The 22,633-nt window shown below is 40.0% G+C and overlaps 1 pseudogene; it reads right to left on the reverse strand.

The window, feature by feature from the left end:
* Positions 1–2,376: 2,376 nt before the first annotated feature.
* LOC121284699 lies at positions 2,377–2,761 on the reverse strand (annotated as a pseudogene).
* Positions 2,762–22,633: the final 19,872 nt, after the last annotated feature.

The raw sequence follows: 22,633 nt of genomic DNA on the forward strand, positions 1-22,633 counted from the left end.
ACTATGAGTGAAATGCAAGAAAAGGACATTTGGCCCAGCTGTGAAGTGTGGGCTGGATTGGAAAAGTTATATTGTTTATTCCACAAATCTCCTCTGCCCTTCAGTGATTAAACTCACAGCTGGAATACTGTCTTGCAGACATGATTTTCAGTGTCTGAGAATATCCTAGATCACTATTTTTTCCTTTATTTTCCTTATATTCTGATGCAGAATCATTAGATTTTTTTTTAAATTTTTATTGCCCTCTTTTACAATATTCTATATATTTTAAAGTTTCATTTGGGATTAAAGGCTTTTATGGCCTTTATTCTTCTTCCTAAAACTGGTGTTTAGCACTAAATATGGTTTCCTCTCTGCCAGAATTTATGTAATATTACATCAAAAAGAAAACTGATTAAAAAGATAACTAATTAAAAAAATAACCAACTACTTTTACATAGACATTCCAAGGCTTAAGAATAGTGCCTTTACCTGGATATGCCCGATCAATTTTAAATTACTATTAAAAATAGTCAAATGTTACATAATACTAACAGATCTGCTCAAGTGATAATGTTTCTCAAATTGGCTGTTAGTTAAACAGAAACAGTTGGATACTTAGATAAGTCATTTGTGCTAAAAGTTGGCACTGTTAATTCAAAACAAGGAAATTGCATTCCGTGTTTTAGCAGTTTAAAAAATCATGAAACTTGTAGCCTAGATTTGCAAAGAGCTGCAGCTCAGAAGACAATTATCAGACATAAAATGATGTTGAATTCTGTATTAGCTAAAGTCGTTTAATTTGATTTTAGACAGTTGTAACTAACCTATATACTACTTGGTCTCTTGCTTGCTGAAGAATTGTACCATAATGTTGAATGAGAAATGCAAAACCTAGATGCATTATTCTTCAACAAGAATGCTGCATAATTTTAGCTCAAAGACTAATTTATAGCTGGGCCCTGCTGGTGTTTACAGCGTTACCAGAAATGAGAGGTAGCAGTAAAGCACAAAGTAATTCAACGTTTAAAATAATATAATGGAACCCCTTTTCTATCCCAATTTGCTTATACACCCAAAATGAATGAAGCTCTTGTTGCCATGAAAACTGAGGTCCAAATCTCCCATTGTTTAGTCCACACAGAGCAGTGAAAGGCATGTCACAGATCAATGGAAGCTGGTGCCTCTGGCCATAATGGACTTAAGTTCTGTACAATGATTTTCTTAATTTTACTTTCAAATATGTTCGTTTCTTACAGCTGAACTTGAATTGGGTCTGAATTACAATCTTTTTGAAAAGCATTTATTGAGTTTTGGGCAGACACACAATCTGAAAAGGTAGAAAATGCAACGCTTTGTTTGAATTGAAGAGTTTTTTGAATAATTATGTTGCATCAATACAGAGAAAGCTACATTTATAAATTCCACTGACTATTTACTATAATTGAAGCTTTGACTTGCTGATTTCCCTATATACAAAGCGATCTATCAGTATACCTGAGTTAATTTGTTTCTGACACTCTGACATCTCAGGTTAGGTTTTACTGTTTAAGGCTTTTTTCTGTACATTTAAAGAAAATGAACACTGAAATACTTAACCTCACGAGCCACCAGTACCCAGTTGTCCCAGGAGCTTGCAATAACATTTAATAGTGGACTCAGCATCCAAACAAAAGCAACAGCGGATAAGGTGACACAGCATTCCAGAAAAGGATAGCCTTCATGAGAAGTAAAGGGACCGACAGAGTTTTCTTTCAATAAAAATAGCCAGATTCTTTGGGTATATGTATGGTTGATGAGCATATACTTCTTGGCAACTTGTATTTGCCTTGTCCTTGAGATTTATCCAAAGATGGAGCACTTTTCTGCAGATAGACAGAATCCATCTTGACATTATGTCGATTTTAAAAGTTGTACTGCTCTTGCTGGAAGAAACCAAATCAATGTCGAGGCTTAAGGTGCAATATTTTTAGTGTTTGTCGATAAAATAACAAAGTTGAACTCCTATAATTCCATTCACCGCAGACTCACTTTGCAAATCAGCAGGGTTTACTGAATAGCTTATTTCAACTAAGGTGTGGGTCATTGCCTTTGTGAGAAATCTTAATATTAATCTATATCTGAAATTAATCTAAATGCTTGGCCAATCAGAGTTGATTTGCCAACCAATCCGCACCCTTTTTTTCCTGTAGTATAAATTGTTGTGATCATATGAAACTTTGCATTCTAGCATTTGTCCTGATGAGTGCAAAACAAAAAGCTTCAATAACATGTCTCTATTTTCAGTAATATTCAATCTTAATATCGTTTATTATATATTGTATGCTTCCATCATTAATTATAGATCTACATTTGTGAATGTTTTATTTTAGCTTTTGATTTTGTTTATGAAACATATCACTTTCCTCTGAAATAGTTGTCAGTGACATCCTTGACTTGTGATTCTTTGCCATAATCCTTGACAACAATTCAACTACAGCCTACAACCTTGCGAGGTTTCCCTTCTTGGTCTATTTTGCCAAGTCCATTCACCAAGTTTCTTGTTGTCATCAACCTTAATCGGGTTCATCTGATGCTCAGCACAAAGTGCCTCTACCAACTTAACATACTGTACATCATCGCAATTGCCTGCCACAAGTGAGCCTGTCGCTTGTCCAACATTCTTGACAGCTTCCCGGAGGCCACAACACAAGCCATCGTGGATGTACGCAGTTTCCAGCACTTCCTGAAGTGCAATGTTAACATCCATGACACTGCCTGCAGCTATGCATTCCTCGGCCATTGCGCCACTGCTTGCCCCGGAAAAGGGTAGTTTCTTGCACGAGCAGAAAACATGGAAGTAATTCAGAACCAGAAATATTATACAGGATCCAAGATTCCTGTGCTGTGGATAAAGGGGAACTGGTGGATGTACTGTACTTAGATTTCCAGAAGGTATTTGATAAAGTGCCACATCAAAAGTTATTGCGTAAATAAAAGCTTGTGGTATGGGGGTAACGTTGGCATGGATGGCAGATTCACTGGCCAACAAGAAGCAGGGAGTAGGCATAAATGGGTCTTTTTCAGGTTGACAAGATGTAACGAGTGGTGTGCCACAAGGATCAGTGCTGGGACCTCAACTGTTTACAATTTATATAAATGACTTGGATGAAGGGATGGTTACCAAATTTGCTGATGGCACAAAGATAGGTAGGAGAGTAAGTTGTGAAGAGAACATAAGGAGGCTACAAAAAGATATATTAGGTTAAGTGAGTGGGAAAAGATCTAGCAAATGGAGTATAATGTGGGAAAATGTTAAATTGTCTATTTTGGCAGGAAGAATAAAAGAGAAGCATATTATTTAAATGGTGAGTGATTACAGAGCTTTGAGATGCAGGGGGATCTGGGTGTCCTAGTGCACGAATCACAAAAGGCTAGTATGCAAATACAGCAAGTAATTGGGAAAGCTAATAGAATGTTATCACTTATTGCGAGGGGAATTGAATACAAAAGTAGGGAGGTTATGCTTAAGTTGTACAAGGCATTAGTGAGACCACATTTGGAATACTGTGTACAGTATTGGTCATCTTATTTAAGGAAGGATATAAATGCATTGGAAGCAGTTCCAAGAAGGTTTACCAGTCTAATACCTGGAGAATGGATGGAGTGTTTTATGAGGAAAGATTGGACAGACTAGGCTTGTATCTGCTGGTGTTTAGAAGAGTAAGAGGCGACTAGATTGAAACATATAAGATCCTTAGGGTTCTTGACAGGGCGGATATGGAGAGGATGTTTCCTCTTTTGGAAGGATCTAGAACTAGGGGGTCACTGTTTAAAAATAAGGGGCCGCCCATTTAAAATGGAGATGAGGTGAAATTTTTTCACTCAGAGGGTCATAAGTCTTTGGAATGCTCTTCCTGAAAAGGTGGTGAAGGCAGAATATTTGAATATTTTAAAGGCAGAGGTGGATAGATTTTTGGTAAGCAATAGGGTGATGGGTTATTGGGGGTAGGTGGGATGCAGATTTCAGGTTACTATCAGATCAGCCATGACCTTATTAAATGGCAGAGCAGGCTTGAGGGGCTGAATGGACTACTCATGCTCCTTGTTTGTACGTTCATTCCAGGCATTTTGTTAATTCAGTGGATAGAGGTATCAGATTCATATATTTTGCCCTCTTTAGCAGTACCCTTCTGCAATTAAATAAAATGACAGTTGATTTATGGGAAATCTGTAACAAATCAGCATTAGTTGACTGCAAAGAATATCCACATTCATAGAATGGAGCCATTGCAATATCTTTCCAAACTGCTAGCCAAATTAGTAACGTGAAACAAGGAAAGGCATTTCAGTCTAATGGCCCTCCTGCCACCCACTTGTGCACATTTTACACTGTTGTGGATTCACCTCCAACTTATGTAGTTTCTTAGAATCATTGAATGTTTACAGCACAGAAGGAAGCTATTCAGCCCCTCAAGCCTGTGCCATCTCCTTGCAAAGCTGTTTACCTAGTCACACTCCCCAAGCCCAGCATTTTTTTCCCCTTCAGGTATTTAGCCAATTCCCTTTTGAAAGCCTGATTGAATCTGCCTCCACCACCTTATAAGGCAGTGCATTCCAGATCTTAACTACTTGCAATGTAAAAAAGGTTTTCCTCATATCGCCTTTGGTTCTTTTGCCAATCACCTTAAATATGTGCTTCTGGCTCGACCTTGCTGCCAATGGGAACAGTTTCTCTCTACTCTGCCTAGACCCTTCATGATTTTGAAAATCTCTGTCAAGTCTCCTCTCAACCTTCTGTGAGATTAATCTTAGCTTCTAGAGTTTTCGAACGTAACTGAAATTCCTCATCCCTGGAACCATTCTAATAAATCTCTTCTGCGCCCTCTCTAAAGCCTTCATATCCTTCCTAAAGTACAGTGCTCAGAATTGGAGACAATACTCAAGCTGAGGCTGAACCAGTGTTCTATAAAGGTTCATCATAACCTTATCTCCCTCTTGAGGGAGATGAATAACCAAGAATAAAACTTGCATGGAAATGAAACTGAAACTTCTCCCTGACTCCACAGTCCTTTAGAAAGCGATCATAGAAATCAATACAGCATTCTTTACAATTAAGAGTGATTATGGGAAGTGAGTTTGTCAGCCACAGCACTGAGGAGAGATGCCTGGTTAAATTGAAGAGCTTAAATTTTGATTAATGTAATGTAATTTTATGATACATGTGTATAAACTGCCAATTTGCAAATTGATATGGCGACTTTTGGTTGAAGACAGAACTTGGATCAGGGCATAGACTGTTTCCAATTCTAATGTTCACTACATTGAATTGAAAATATGTTCTGGAAAAACTCAGCAGGTCTGACAGCATCTGTGGAAGGGAGCACGGTTAACGTTTCGAGTCCACATGACTCTGCATCAGTTCTGCTGAAGAGTCATGCAGACTCGAAACGTTAACTGTGCTCCCTTCCACAGATGCTGCCAGACCTGCTAAGTTTTTCCAAGTATTTTTGTTTTTGTTTTCGATTTCCAGCATCCGCAGTTTTTTGCTTTTATCTTATACGAAAATATGTTCTAGTGGTTTGCTTCTATCACTTCATTCCTGCATGAAGTTGCTCTTTGACTGACTGAGCTGACAAATCTATTTCTGTTTTATCTGATGAGAGCCAAGATGGATCAGTAAAATACTTCATGAAGTCAGAAAAGCTACAGTCTCCACCACTACACAAAATTAATATCTACTGTACTTTTCTGTAACCCCCACCAACTGAACATGTTTCCAGAATTACCTGCAGCAAGAAACCAGTGGGACCACTCCAGATGCAAGGTACGTGTTCGTCTCTCTTACTGTCTCGGTCTGTATTTGCCAAAGTATTCCATAACCACAGCAACATGCTGTCAGGAGATTAAATCTGGATGGGGCACTGCTATTGGAATTAGCCAACTGTCATTTTCATAAGGGATCAAGTACAAAAGGTTTGTGATTTGAAAGCCTATAATACATTAACTTGTCAAATTGTATGCCAACAGGTATGGTTATACATATATCAAGGACCAAGAGGTACCCTTGTATTAATTGCAATATTCTTTGAGTAATATGAAGATTTTATAATAGTGCAGCATAAAAAGATAAGAATATAATATTCTGCCTGCATTATAGATGTTTAAACAAGACTTCGGGTCTAAACATCTCTCTAGCACCACTGGTTCAACTCTGTGGAGGCTAAGTATTATTTTGTTGTGACGCGCAAGCATCCACTTCCACTGCTGTGTGCTCGGGTCCAACATAGACTGGAAAGCTGTGAAGGACCTCTCTTCTGATGCAAGGCCCCTTCACAGTGACAGGAGGCTGATTGGCAAGCCAGTCAAAGCACCCAGTATCTCAATGTGCATGCCTCCTGATCAAAATCCTTATCTAAGCCCTCTGTAGCAGAACTTGTCAGTGACTACATCATGCTTCTGCCGCTCTTCACCCCCCCTCCCCCATCTTGGTGAGCTGGCATACAAGCCATCCTTTCCTCCTGGACAGGCTGCAGGCCACATGTGCCCAGGTGACTCGCCATGTGCTGATCCCGACTCTAGTTGCCCGTACCTGAGCTGGCGTCTGCAAGTGTCAGATCAAATAATAAGACTTCTTCGTTCGTGCTGCACTGTCTCCCTCTCCTTCCTTGGGTTACTGTGGCCGGGTAGGTGGAAGTTCTTGGCATCTGAAAACAAGAATTCAGAAGGAGAAAATTGGTGTTAGGAAAGCAGATGGAAAGCAATGTGGGGACCAAGTACGTGGTCCCGCCATTAGCAGCCTTCACTCTCTGTGTGTTCTCTGTGTGTTTTGTACTGTTTAATTGTGTGCCACCCTGTTCTGCAATAGAGGGGGCAGACTGTCGGAGATTGTGTTATTTTGTGTTTGGGTGATGTGCATGAATAGCTGGAGGTGTGAACAGGCAGGGAGAGATGGCTCTGAGGCTGGCAGCATTGGCAGGTGTGAGGGTAAGGCAGAATATCTAAATGGTAGGCATGACTCCTAAGTGCCAAGGATTGTTGCTGGTTGAATGCTGGAGGTATTGTTGTGTGCACGTCATCACATGATAATGCATTCGCTGACCTTGACCATCCAGATGAGTTTATTAGATTTCTTGTTGAACTCCTGCCAGGTGTTTGATGTAGTTTCTAGGAGTTAACTCCACTTTCCATCTGCTCCTGATCCTTCCGAGGGTGGTCCTTCAAGGCCACCAGGTAACCCCTCCCACCCCCCCCCCCCACCAGAACTATTATGTGGTCTCTCCTCCTCCCCATTAATAATACCTCCAGTGTCACATCTGTGAAATCCTCTCTCTGCTCTGATGTTCCATTTTCCATGTTTCCATCAACGTTATTCAGTATAACTTCCCTTTAAGAGAGAGAGACTGTCTTTAAGAAGGCACAGCAGACTTCACTGCTCTCAGTACAATGCTGCTCAGCCCCCTGCTGTACAGAAAAGCCGCTGGCATCAAAAAGAGGATGCCAGCAGTGAGGAATCCACTTGACCCTACACTGAAATCATGGTAGCGAAGTGAAAGCACCTAATTTATGTGCTGCCAACCTCCAACGGAACCAGTGCAGGCAGGTCGTGAATCACAACTCTCACACCCAAAAAATGGAATGGACAAATTTTTATTTCCTTCTGTTTGATGAAGCAGAAAGTTAGCTAATTAAACACACACTGATACTCTGATTACCCTCAACTGAAAGCTCATTTCTCATAAAATATTACAGACTGTTAATTAGACCAATTCCATAAACTTTTGAAATGAGGTCTAAGAAAATATCTATTTCTAACTTACCTATTTGGAATATGTTCTCCCTAATAAATTACTCATTTTATTTTATATAAATAGTTGTTTAGTAGCATTGAACTTGAGTATTGCAGAAAAATGAGACATGCTGCCTAAGCTTTTTGTCCTGCACTCATCAGGACAGATTGCAAAATTACAAACAGTAAAGGGAGTAACAATTTAAATTGCATGAGAAGAGAGTGCAATTCATTGGCAAGTGGACTTTGATTGGGTGAGGTGTTGCCATGGAGAATGCAACAGTGAATACTTAGCTGCCAAGCTATTATTTAAATTCAAACGAGGCAGGTGGATTCTGATTGGTCAAGGCATTGTCATGGGGAATGGCTGTCCCCCAAGCTTTTGTTTAGTTGAAAAAGGTGCAATGTGTAAACCTGCCCCTTCTATCTGCAAAGGGCAGGACCCTGTGTGAGTATATATGGCTTCTTGCATGCATAAGTGGGCCACGCTGCGAGCCCAGCTGATAATTGTAAATTGGTTTTCAGCGTAATTCTTAGCACAATCAGGATTGTTTCGCAAGCATTGTCCAATCGTAGAATCACATCTAATGTTGGACACTCTACCTTGAGTTTTGCAAGCACGGGCTAGTTGGGTACAGTCCGTACCTTGCCTGTTGCAAACAGGCGAAGGGACGTGCTATTTGATACAATCCACCAGTCGATGGGGCATACGGCCTTACATACCTGGCATCACACCAGCACTGAAATTCATATACCATATTACTCATTTCTGTGATAGGCAAAAAGTATTTTTGGCTGAACAGCAGCATCCTGTTAGTGGAGAACACCACTTGTTTGCTACTGCACAGTAACAGTGTGAAATGGCTAGTTTCACCACTTGCTCAAATGTTAGAGATACCTTACCCTCCAAGGGTAATCTGAGGTGTACTGGGCACTTTTCAGGACCAAAATTGACAGCCGTAGGCCCATTCATAAGTTGAACAATATTAAGTGACAAGTGATCTGATCCGGTTAACCATTATCCCGCAGGATGGCTTTGATGCACTCTATTTCAGCATCAAATTTGCAGAGTGAACAAATGGCTTGGGCCCTATTTACGAGGTTGCTGATAAAGCCAATCTTATAGCATGTGGAACAGTAGGAATCCCAATGCATATATTGACCAGTGAAGGTAGACTTGTGGACAGTAGTAGAGAACCCATTGGCAAATTTCTCAACTGGCATGTCAGGGAAAGGACACGCATTTGACTGCTCCATTTTAAAGGTGAATTTGAATGCAGAATGGAGCTAATAAAGGTGTTTAAGGAAGTTCTTACATGCAGCTGCAGATTCAAATATAGCAAACATATCATCTATGTATCAGAAATATGCAAGGGGAAGGAGGTTAGGTGTCATTCCATCAAAGATGCATTTCTCATGGAAACTGACAAAGATGTTTGTGAGAGCTGAACTTAGAGGGGATTCCTTGGTAACACCATCTATTTGGGCATGCATGGTGTCATTAAAACTGAACTCAACTGCACAAGTTGCTGAGTTCATAAGCTCAATGAATATAGATTCAGATATTGAGGTGCCATGACATAGTGACATGGTGCAAATGTCTATAGCTTCCTTCAGCGGTACATGGGTGAGCGGGCTGGCAATGTCGAATGAGCACAAGGACACGGCATTGCTATCAATATGTAAGTCCTGTATAATCTTCATAAGGGTGAAGGAATCCTTCATTGTGTATGTGGAATACTTTCTCAGAACTGGTTGTAACAATTCACCCAACCATTTGGCCAATTCATGCTGTGCAAAACCAGTCATAGACAAAATAGGGCGTAAAGGGACATCACTTTTGTGTGTCTTGGGCAGCCCATACATATGCAGATGTAGTGAGCTGTGAAGATGAATCCTATCATGTATACCAAGTAGCAGCTCCTACATGAGCCCAACAAGCATTTTTGTAACTTGATTTCGATCAGGGCTGTTTGGTCATGCTAAGCAGCAGCTCCAATAGATATGAATTTTGACCCATCATTAAGAATGGCATATACTTTATTGATATATTCACACTTGCTGAAGATGACTATTCCGGTCCCTTTGTCGGGTTTACAAATACATATGCCTAGGTTGGCCTTGAGGCCTTGCAATGCTGTGCATTGCATGGTAAAATCTGCCAAGTCGTTCAGAATCCCACAATATGCATGTGCTAGATCAGCTAGGCACGCTTTCAACGATTCAGCATCTTCAGTGGATGCTGGTTTGTGGCAGGATAATTGAAAGTAGAGCAATTCAAACTCAGTGAATATCTCTTCCTGTTTGGTGTGGGACAAAGGCATACTGAAATTAAAGTATGAGCAAGAACAAACTCCTTGCACCCAGAGAGTTCACGGTTAGAGAGATTTGCTACGTGTTTCGTGGTGTCATTAATTGTGCTACCAAACCACTTCTGCTTAAACAAGTTTACAGAGCAGGGATATTTCAACTGGGTATTGTTTATGGTGCAGTCATCATTACACTAAAAACCAATTTAAGATCATCAGTCACGCTTGCAGCATAGCTCACTTATGCATGCTAGGAGCCACATACATTCACATACATTCAGTACCCTGTCCTTTGCAGACAGAAGGAATATGTCCATGTGTTGTGCCTTTTTCAACTAAACAAAAGCTTGGGAGACAGCCATTCCCTGGTTCATTCACCATGGCAATGTCTTAACCAATTAGAGGCGACCTGCCTGGTTTGAATTTGAAGAATAGCTTGGCAGTTAACTGTCTCCTGCTGCATTCTCCATGGCAACACCTCAACCAATTAGAGACCACTTGCCAATCAAGCAACACTCTTTTACTCATGCAGCATAAATTGTTGTTCCCTTTATTGTTGGTACTCCTGTGATCTGTCCTGATGAGTGCAAGATGAAAAGCTTAGACAGCATGTCTTTTTTTAGCAATATATTTTATATGTTGTGTAGAGCTTTTAGTGTTATTATTTTGGAAATGATTTATGCAAATATTCATTCTTCATATGTTTTTGCTCTGCTTCATTAGCAAAGTGAAAAAATGATTTATATTTAAAAAAAACATATATACTCTCCATTAGCAGATATATAAGCTCTCATTATATTAAACTAGTCACAGCTTTCATCATAAAAGATCATTAAATTGAACTTGAGGATGATTATATAACATTCTATTGAAGAAAGATTGAACAGTTTGGGCCTATACCCATTGGAGTTTAGAAGAATGAGAGGTGATCTTATTGAAATATATAAGATCCTGTTATGGTGGATACTGGGAGGATATTTCCTCTTATGGAGGAGACTAGAACCAAGAGGCACAGTTTAAGACGGAGATGAGGAAACATTTTTTTCTCTAAAGAGGATTATTGGCCTGTGGAATTCTCTTCCCCAGAAAACAGTGGAGGCTGGGTCATTAAATTTATTCGAGGCTGAGTTAGTTAGATTTTTGATAGGCAAAGGAGTTGAGGGCTATGAGGAGCAGACAGGAAAGTGGAGTTGGGACCACAACCATTATCTTATAGAATGGTGAAGCAGGGTTGAAGGGCCGATTGGCTCCTTCTCCTAAGTCCTATGTCCTATTCAATCATTCATCCATAACTAATTGGAAGTTACATGTTTAGGACCTGGCCTTAGACACTGTCCCAGTACAGCATGAGAATCTTGCATTTATGGGTGTGCCTGTTCTACTCAATCTGTAACATTATGACTGAGTGACACAAGTATGTAGCAATTGTATCTATATGCTGTCAGCTAATTAGCTCAAGTGTTTACAAATGTACAGATCAAGCAATAAAATATCAGTACAGGTTGATTTGTTTTTCATGTAAATATACAACAATGTGCAAAATATGTTAATGCAGTGATGGACAATATTTCACAGTGTTCTTTTGGAACGACTATCAATGAATGTTTTTAAATTTTGGCCTATGAGGGGAATCCAAAATTAATATTTACAATGCAGTATGGAATAATTGCAGTTTATGTAAACATCAAAATATGTGCCTAATTTATTTCTAGCTTACAGGATTTTTCAGAAGCTATGTTTTTGTTTTTCCAGTAATTATGCCAAAACTGTCCTATCCTAACTGGAAGTGCATCCCTCCACTTTGTCTTCAGGTAAAATGAGAAAGGTAGCAATGGTATCTACTTAGGAAATAGGAGGAATATAAGAAATAGGAGCAGGAGTAGACCATATGACCTGTCGAGCCTGCTTTACCATTCAATACGACCATGGCTAATATTTAGCTTCAATTCCATTTTCCTGCCCACGTAACTTGATTTCCTGATAGACCAAAGCTCTGTCTAGCTGAACCCTAAATATATTCAATAATGAAGCATTTACAAGCCTCTGGGGTAGAAAATTCCAAAGATTCACACCTGTCTGAGTGAAGAAATTTCTCCTCAGCTCAATCCTAAATGATCATCTCCTTATACTAGGGCTCTAGATTCTCCAGCCAGGGGAAACCACCTCTCACTGTGTACCCTGTCAAGCCCCTTAGAATCTTATATGTTTCAATTAGATCACCTCTCATTCTTTTAAAATCTAGGGAATATAGATCCAATTTACTCAACTTCTCATCACAGAATAAAACTCTCATCCCAAGGACCAATCTGGTGAACTGTCGCTGTATTACCTCCAATGCCAGTTTATTCTTCCTTTAATATGGAGACCAAAACTGCACACAGTACTCCAGTTGTGGTCTCCCAATACCCTGTAGCAAGACATTTTTATTCTTGTGCTCCAATTCCTTTGCAACAAGATTGCACACAAATCCGTCTGAATGTCAGTATTTAAAAGTTTTAAGCCTTTAAAAAAATATTCTGCTTTTCTATTTTTACAACCTAAGTGAATAACCTCACACTTCTCCTTATTATTACCTCATTTGCCACCTTGTTGCCCACTCACTTAGCCTGTTTATACCTCTTTGCAACCTCTTTGTGATTGCCTCACAGCTTACATTCCCACCTAGCTTGAATTCACCAATTTTGACAGATATAAATAAATGTAACATCTTTTAAAAAAAAAATCAAAGGTCATACAATTGAAAATGTGAAAATAATACTGAAAGGAATAAAAAAGGAAGCTGAATTGACAATTTAGCAAGGAACAGCTTACTTTTAAAACTCAGAAGAAACACACAAGAAATGCTTTATTTGGGAATGCCATGTAAGTAGGCAGAAGAAATAGAAGGAAGTGCATATGCTTCACAGATTGTAAGAAACCTTTTGACAGAGTGAAGTATTTTTTTTCCCTGTAAAGAGTTGTAATTGATGAGAAATGTTAGGAAACTACAGAGAGCAACAAGCAGCAGTGCGAGCAACTAAGTTCATAAAATGGACAAAGATCAGAAAATGTTACGTGTTATATCACGCAGTCATTTCAATGTATACTCAAATTCATTATGGGAGATAGTTTAGATGACATTTTTTTTGATTCAGAATTAATTAAAATTTGATAAGTGACTAAGCATAACAGTTATACAATACTGATTGTAGTCACAGAATAGATTACAACACATGATAAATCAAGAGAAGTTTGGAATACAGATTAAAAGTAATTGGTGAAGAGGTAAAATTTGAAAAAAAGAACTTCTCAAAATTCACCTTGGAGTGAATAATGTGTACATTTTGCAGGTAGATGATTTTTTTTCACTTGGTAATCCAGTAGCAACAGATGGAAGAAGCAAAAAAGAGTTAAATGGGAAATAGCAATTGCAAAATAAACAAATTGAAGATGTTTCTGTGACTGTAAAATCAAGCTGACTGATGGAAGATACAATCCTTAATGGACATATTTGCTTGCCAGGATTGTAGGATAATGAAATTTATACTTTGAGTGCTGAAGTAAAAATGCTGGAAACATTTGAATTGTGGTTCTTATGGACATACGTTGAACATTAATTGGCCTGAAAGAATGATTGAAATTCTTGAACTAGCAGAAGAGTGAAAATAACGCATGATGAACAAATTATAGGTATATTATTCAAGAGTCAGGAGCAGAATCATTTAAAATTTGGTGCTAATTCAACAAAAGAGAACAAAAGAAGAACACTGTGAGATGATTGTGCTGGGATGGTAGGTGTAACATAGGACACTGAAACAACCAACTTGACGGAGATTAGAAAGCATGAAGTACCATCCTCCAAAATGGTGGCGATGCAGGGAGAGAAACTTGGAATGAACAAAATGTTATGCATCATATAATTAGGGATCAGCATATATAGCTTGATTCTTCTTTTCATTTTTGATTTTCAGATAATGAACATTTGTATAGTGCCTTTGATGTAACAAATTGTCCCAAGGTGCTTCATAGGAGAAGTACAAAGATTTGACACTGAGTATTGCTGAAAAAAGACATTTTGTCAAAGTTTTTCATCTTGCACTCATCAAGACAATCACAAGAATACCAATGTCAGGGGAAGCAACAACTTTATACTGTATGAAAAGAGAGTGCTGGCTGGTTGGCAAGTGTACTCTGATTGGTACAGGCGCTGCTATGGAGAATGCACATATACTCACAGATCCCTTTGCTCCTGCATCTCCTTTAGAATCAAACCCTTTAAATTATATTGCCTATCTTTGTTCTTCCTATCAAAATGTATCACTTCATACTTTGCATTAAATTTCATCTGCAACCAGTCCACGATACTTCCAAGTTTTGTACCATTTGCCATTTTTAAAATTGTGCTCTGCACACCTGAGTCTAGATTATTAATATAGGTTAAGAAAAGCAGTGGTCCTAATATCGGCCCCTGTGGAACCCCTTTATATGCTTTCCTCCGTTCTGAAAAACAGCTTCACCATTATCCTCTTTCCTGTCACTCACCTAACTTTGCATCCACGCTGTCACTGCCCCTTTTATTCCATAAGCTTCAACTTTAACTGGAAGCCTGATAAATTACCCCATACCAAATGTTTTATGAATGCCAACCACATTACCTTCAGCAACCCGCTCTGTTACCTCATCGGAAAAACTCAATCAAATTAGTTAAATACGATTTGTCTTTAACAAATCCATGTTGACTTTCCTTATTTAATCTACGTCTGTCCAAGTGACTCTTAATTATGTCTCAGAGTATTATTTCTAAAAGCTTTCCCAACACCATAGTTAAACTGACCAGCCTATAATTGGGTTTATCCTTACATCCTTTTTTGAGCAAGGGTCTAACATTTGCAATTCTCCAGTCCTCTGGAACCACTCCTACATCTAAGGAGGATTGGAAGATTATGGCCAGTGCCTCCACAGTTTTCATCCTTGCTTCCCTCAGTACCATCAAATGCATTAATCTGGTCCTGGTGACAAATCTTTAGGAACAGCCAGCCTTTCTAATAGGAACATGGAACTTAGGAGCAGGAGTAAGCCATTCAGCTCTTCAAGGCTGCTCCACCATTCACTATGATCATGGCTGATCTGGTTGTGTCTCAATTCCACTTTGTCGTCTGCTCACCATAATTCTTGACTCCCTTATCAATCAAAAATCTGTCCAACTCTGCCTTGAATAAATTCAATGGCCCAGCCTCCACTTCTGTCTGTGGAAGAGAATTCTACATACTAACGCCTCTTTGAGAGAGAGAATTTCTCGTCATCTCCATCTTAAATGGTAGATCTCTTATTCTTAAATTGTATCTCTTGGTTCTAGTCTCTCCCACAAGTGGAAACATCCTCCCAATATCTACGCTATCAAATCCCCTCCGGATCTTATATGTTTCAAAAAGATCACCTCTCATTCTTCTAAACTCCGGTGGGTATAGGCCCAATCTGTCCAGCCTTTCTTCATAAGATAAGCTCCTCATCCCAGTGTTGAGTCGAGTGAATCTTCTCTGAAATGCTTCATTGCCATCAGTGTGCAGGGGCAGGCCCAACACGCCGATGTGTAAAATGACACGAGATGACATCAGGCAGGCATCCTGATGTCATCGTGTGTCATTTCGATACTGCGGCTGCGCACCCGCCAAACTGTCAATGGCCGATTAAGGCCATTAAGAAAGCAATTGACCTCATTAACAACGCTGCCCGTCCAACCTTAAGATTGGTAGGCAGACGAAGAGCCCAAGCGGCTTTCGCATTTTCCAGGAAACCTCAATCACGGCGGGATGAGGTTTCCTGAAGGTTTTATAAAATTAATAAATAAAATTTGTACACTTCACAAACATGTCCCAGCTCATGTGACACTATCACATGAGGGCACATGGTTAAATAACTTTTCACTTTATTTTTCAGAAACTTTTATTATCCACCTAATCTTCCTGAGGCAGCTCCATGCCTCAGGGAGATTGCAGTGCTCTTTCACCCACATGCGCGAAAGAGAGCAGGCCCCGACTCTCCCTCCTCCCCCCATCCGCACAAGTAGCGCTGAGCACTACCGGCCGCGCATAACACTGGGTAGGCCTTAATTGGCCCACCTGCGTAAAATGGCGGTGCGCAGCCAATCGTGGGCAGTGATCAGCTCTGCTCCCGCCTAGCCCGCCCGCCATAGGTAAGATTCTACCCTATATATTTTTTTCCATTAATGAGATCAAAACTGTACACACTATTCTAGATGTGATCTCACCAAGGGCCTGTACATAGAAACTAGGAGCAGGAGTAGGCCACTCGGCCCTTCAAGCCTGCTCCGCCATTCATTATGATCATATCTGATCATCCAACTCAATAGCCTGCTCCCACTTTTTCCCCATACCCTTTGATCCCTTTCGCCCCAAGAGCTACATCTAACTCCTTCTTGAAAACATATAATGTTTTGGTCTCAACTACTTTCTGTGGTAACAAATTCCACAGGCTCACCACTCTCTGGGTGAAGAAATTTCTCAGCATCTCAGTCCTAAATGGTCTACCCCATATCCTCAGACCTCTGGTTCTGGACTCTCCCACCATCGGGAACATCCTTCCTGCAACTACCCTGTCTAGTCCTGTTAGAATTTCATAGGTTTCTGTGAGATCCCCCCTCATTCTTCTGAACTCCAGTGAATTTAATCCTAATCGACTCAATCTCTCCTCATATGTCAGTCCCGCCAGGAATCAGTCGGGTAAACCTTCGCTGCGCTCCCTCTATAGCAAATACATCCTTCCTCAGATAAGGAGACCAAAACTGCGCACAATATTCCAGGTGTGGTCTCACCAAGGCCCTGTACAATTGCAGCAAGACATCCCTGTTCCTGTACTTGAATCCTCTAGCTTTGAAGGCCAACATACCATTTGCCTTCTTTACCGCCTGCTGCACCTGCATGCTTGCCATCAGCGACTGGTGTACAAGGACACCCAGGTCTCATTGCACATTCCCCTCTCTCAATTTATAGCCATTCAGGTAATAATCTGCCTACCTGTTTTTGCTACCAAAATGGATAACCTCACATTTATCCACATTATACTACATCTGCCATGCATTTGCCCACTCACTCATCTTGTCCAAATCACACTGAAGCATCTCTGCATCCTCCTCACAGCTCACCCACCCACCCAGCTTTTTGTCATCTGCAAATCTGGAGATATTACATTTAATTCACTCATCTAAATCAATAATATATATTGTGAATAACTGGGGTTCCCCAGCACCGATCCCTGAGTACCCCACTAGTCACTGCCTGCCATTCGGAAAAAGACCCGTTTATTCCTACTCTTTGTTTCCTGTCTGCCAACCAGTTTTCTATCCATCTCAATACACTACCCCCAATCCCATACGCTTTAATTTTACATGCCAATCTCTTATGTGGGACTTTGTCAAAAGCTTTCTGAAAGTCCAAATAAACCACATCCACTGGCTCCCCCTCATCAACTCTACTAGTTACATCCTTGAAAAATTCCAGTAGATTTGTCAAGCATGATTTCCCTTTCATAAATCCATGCTGACTCTGTCCGATTCTGCCACTTGCTCAGCTATTAAATCTTTTATAATGGACTCTAGAATTTTCCCCACTATCAATGTCAGGCTGACTGGTCTGTCTTCTCTCTGCCTCCCTTTTTAAATAGTTGCAGTAAAAGTTTCCTGCTTTTATATTCCATTCCCCTTGCAATAAATGCCAACATTCCATTTGCCTTCCTAATCACTTCCTGCACCTGCATACTAACTTTGTGATTCATGTACCAGGACACCCAGATCCCTCTGTACCACCATGTTCTACAACCTCTCTCCATTTAAATAGCATACTGCTTTTCTGTTCTTCCTGCCAAAGTGGACAAGTTCACATTTTCCCACATTATACTCTGTCTGCCAAATTTTGCCCTTATAATTATTCTATATCCCTTTGCAAACTCTTTACCTCCTCTTGACAACTTACTTTCCTACCTATCTTGGTGTCATCAGCACATTTAGCTACCAAACACTTTGTCCCTTCATCCAAATCACTGATGTAGACTGTAAATATTTGAGGCCGCAGCACTGATCCCTGTGGCACTCCACTTGTCACAGTTTGCCAACCTGAAAAAGACCTATTTATCCCTACTCTCTGCTTCCTGTTAGCCAACCAATCCTTTATCATTGCCAATATATTACCTCCTGCACCATGTAATCTTATTTTGTGTAGTAACCTTTGATGTGGCACCTTATCAAATATCTTCCTGAAATCCAAGTGCACCACAGCTACAGGTTTCCCTTTATCCACCTTGCTTGTTACTTCTTCAAAAAAGCAAATTAGTTAAACACGATTTCCCTTTCACAAATCCATGTTGACTCTGCCTGATCAAATTATGATTTTCTAAATATCCTGCTATCACCTCCTTAATAATGGATTCTAGCAATTTCCCTATGACAGATGTTAGGCTAACTGGCCTGTAGTTTCCTGCTTTCTGCCTCCCAACTTCCTTGAATAAAGGAGTTAAAATTAGCTATTTTCCAATCTGCTGGGGCTCTTCCAGAATCGAAGGAATTTTGGAAGATTATAACCAATGATTCTACTGCCTCTGCAGCCAGTTCTTTTAAGAGCATAAGATGCAGGCCATTTGGTCATGCAGACTTGTCAGCCTTTAGGTCTAATAATTTTCCCAGCACCTTTTCCCTGATGATGGTGACTGAAATTCCTCCCTCCTGTTCACCTCTTGATTTTCAACTATTTTTGGGAAGTTTTCTAAGTGAAGATAGACTCAAAATACCTGTCCCATTTTGCTGTTTTCCATTATCAATTCTCCAAATTCACACTCAAGAGGACCAACACTAGCTTTAGTTACTCTTTTCCTAATCAGATACTTGTAGAAATTCTTGCTATATGCTTTTATGTTGCTAGCTAGCTTCCTCTCATACTTTTCTTTCTCCATCCACTTTTTAGTCATTCTTTTCTGGTTCTTAAAATTTGACCAATTTTATGACCTACCATGAACAGTTGCAGATTTGTACAATGTTTCTTTCAATTTGATACTATCCTTAACTTCTTTAATCAGCCATGGATGATGCATCCTTCTCAGAGAGTCTTTCTTTCTCACTGGGATAAATCTTTGCTGAGTTATTAAGTATCTCCTTAAAGTCTGCCACTGCACCTCTACTGTCCTACCCTTTAACCTAGTTTCCCAATTCACCTTTGCTAGATCTGCTTTCATTCCCTTATAATTACCTTTATTCGGGTTTAAACATTAGTCTTAGTCTCATTTCTCCCCTTCAAACTGAACATAAAATTCTATAATGTTATGATCGCGTTCACCTACAGGTTCCTTTATTGTGAGGTTGTTGATTAATCCTGTCTCATTACCAGGTCCAGAATAGCCTGACTCCTGGTTGGCTCGAGAATGTACTGCTATAAGAAATTGTCCTGAATACACTCTATGAACTCATGTTCAAGACTACTTCTGCCAATCTGATTCGCCCAATCTACATGTAGATTAAAGTCACCCATGATTATTGCCATACGTTCTTGCACATCCCATTTATTTCTTCGTCTATACCCTGTCCTACCATGTAAGCACTGTTAGGGGCCTATAGACGACTCCCACAAATGACCTCTTACCTTTACTATTTCTTATCTCCACCCAAATTGATTCTACACCTTGCTCTTTCAAGCCAAAGTTATCTCTCACTACTGTACTAACGACATCCTTTCCCTAGCTTCCTATCTTTTCAAAATGTCAAATACCCTTCAATATTTTGGTCCCAGCCTTGGTCACCCTGCACCATTTTTCTGTTATGGCTATCTGGTCATACATATTTATTTCTATTTGTGCTAACAATTCATCTATTTTGCCATGAATGCTATGCGTATTCAGATACAGAGCCTTTAACTTCTTTTGTCATTTTTGCACTCTCTGGTCTTATCTGCTGGTGCACTCTTAAGTTTGTTCTCTATGTCTCTTTCTGCCACACTCTGGCTTTCATTACCCAAATTGCTACCCTGCTCTATGACCTTGTTGTTTCCCTTTGATTTACAACATCTCCTCTCATATGATGCCTTCCCCCAGTATATAGTTTAAAGCCCTCTCTTATCACCCAAGTTATATGACTTGCCAGAACACTGGTCCCAGCATGGTTCAGATGAAGACTGTCCCAATGGTACAGCTCCAGCTTCCTTCATTTCTCCCACACCAGTCTTTGAACCAAGCATTCATCTCTCTAATCTTATTTACCCTACGCCAATTTGCTTGTGGCTCAGGTAATAATCCAGATGTTATTATCTTTGAAGTTCTGCTTTTTAATTTAGCCCCTAGCTGCTCATACTCTCTAAGCAGAACCTGTATCCTAATCCTATCTATGTCATTGGTACCAACGTGGACCACGATATCTGGATCCTCTCCCTCCCAATGCAAGTTCCTCTCCAGACTCGAGCAGACGTCCTGAACCCTGCCACCAGGCAGGCAACACAGACGTTTGGACTCATGCTCACGGCTGCAGAGAATGGTGTCTATCCCTCTGACTACAATGTCCCCTTCTACTGTTATATTTCTATTAACCTCCCCCCTCTTGAATGGCTTCCTGTACCATGGTGCCATGGGTCAGTTTGCTCATCCACTTTGCAGCTCTTGCTTTCTGCAATACAGGCTGCAAGTATCTCAAACCTGTTGGACAATTTCAAAGGCTGAGGCTCCTACACTTCTACCTCTGGGTCCCCATATCTGCCTCACTCAGTCACACCCACTGGCCAAATCAGAAGGCCCTATTCTAAGGGTTGTGACTGCCTCCTGGAACAAAGTATCCAGGTAACTTTCCCATTCCCAAATGAATTGCAGTGTCTACAGCTCAGCCTCCAACTCAATGACTCTGAGCCAAAGCTCCTTAAGCCACAGACACTTACTACAAATGTGTTTTCCCTGGATCACACTGGTGATACTCTACAGTTGCAACACATCACCTGTCCTGCCATAATTATTATGCGTTAATTAATTTCTTATAGTTTTTCTCAATTAATTTAAATAAACCCTACTACTCTTAATTAGCTTTGTTTCCACTGGTAAAGTTTACTAATACTAATAAAACCGCACAATTACTAAAATAAATTATACAAGTTTTGAAGATAAATTAGCAAAATACTCACCAACCAATCACTTACCTGTTTCCCTGTAATGTCACATTTTGATTTCTTATCTACAACACAGTTAGCTCTTTCTGAACTTTCTGCTACTTGCACACCGTTTTATGAACTCTGCCACTCGCACACGGTTTTAGGAACTCATCGCCGCTCTCATTGTTTTATGAACTCTTCGCCACTCTCTCACTGTTTTATGAACTCTCTGCCACTCTCACTCTTTTATGAACTCCCTACTGCTTTCTCACTATTTTATGAACTCTCTGCCTGTCAAGAAGATACAATAAATTCCAACAGCATTATGAGAATTATTATAAAATAGAGTAATAGTGGGATGTGTCTGTGTGTGCGTGTGTGTGTGTGATTTAATTGAATTAGAAACAGCTAATCTGGGTGCTTTGATTTAGGAAGAGAGAGTAGGTTTGAAATGTTAATTAGATAAACATGGGGAAGTTTGGAAACGTAGGTGTCAAGGGAACATTTGCATTTTGAAATAAACCAGACCAAATTGCTTTCAAAGGAGGGGTGAAATATGTCACCTAGCCAGGTGAAGTTTAGAAACAATGTGTTTATTTTTCCCAAAGATTAGTGGTAAAACTTAGTGCTATGAGAGGGTTTTACTATCAGGGAGATAAAGTCCAAAGACATAGTGAAACAATGGGTATTTGCATTCAAAGAGGAAGATATGTATAAAGAAGGAGCAAGGGCTGTGTGTAAGGGAAGGCATTTTTAAGATCTTACAAGTATGTGAAAAAGCCTTCAACATCTACGCCTCAAGCTGCTGTCTTCAAAGGATTGAAGTAAGAAAACTCACTTGGAAAGCCACTTGTTCAGGGTATCATGTTTCTTTGCCTGGGTCTTTTAAAATCTATGTGTCTTACCGTTGCCTGAATGAAAGCGTAACTGGACATTAGATTGATTAGGGGATTTAGAAGTTATCATAGTAGTAATGTGTAGATCTATGTATGTATTTAAAATGATTTCTCTTATTAATAAATGTTTAATATAGTGTTATAAAAATCTATAAGACTTGGTGGACTTATTACTACTGAATTCAAGGCATACATCTCGAAATTTATACAAATTGGCAATTAGTTGTGAAATTTGTTTCAAGTTTCCCTCTGGGATTTGAACAGCTCGGCATTTACCATTTGCTGTGTCATAACACTGCCGCACTCTCGCAGTTTTATGAACTTTCTGCTGCTCTCTCGTTGTTTCACTACAGGCAGAATTTTCCTTTCCTGCTGGCGTCTGGCATGAACGGTGGCGTGAATGGACCATATTGTGCAATTGGTTTTATGATAGCGGGAAAACAGTTCGTTCAGCCCGCCGTTGGCAGGCCATGTTTCCCACAATCGGATGTCTGGAACTTCATTGTAATAGATCAGCGTATAATTATCAGGCCAGCCCACTGGAATCGCACCCCCCCCCCCCCACCACTGGAT

Source organism: Carcharodon carcharias, chromosome 12 (assembly GCF_017639515.1).
Source record: "Carcharodon carcharias isolate sCarCar2 chromosome 12, sCarCar2.pri, whole genome shotgun sequence".
Classification (NCBI taxonomy): Eukaryota; Metazoa; Chordata; class Chondrichthyes; order Lamniformes; family Lamnidae; genus Carcharodon; species Carcharodon carcharias.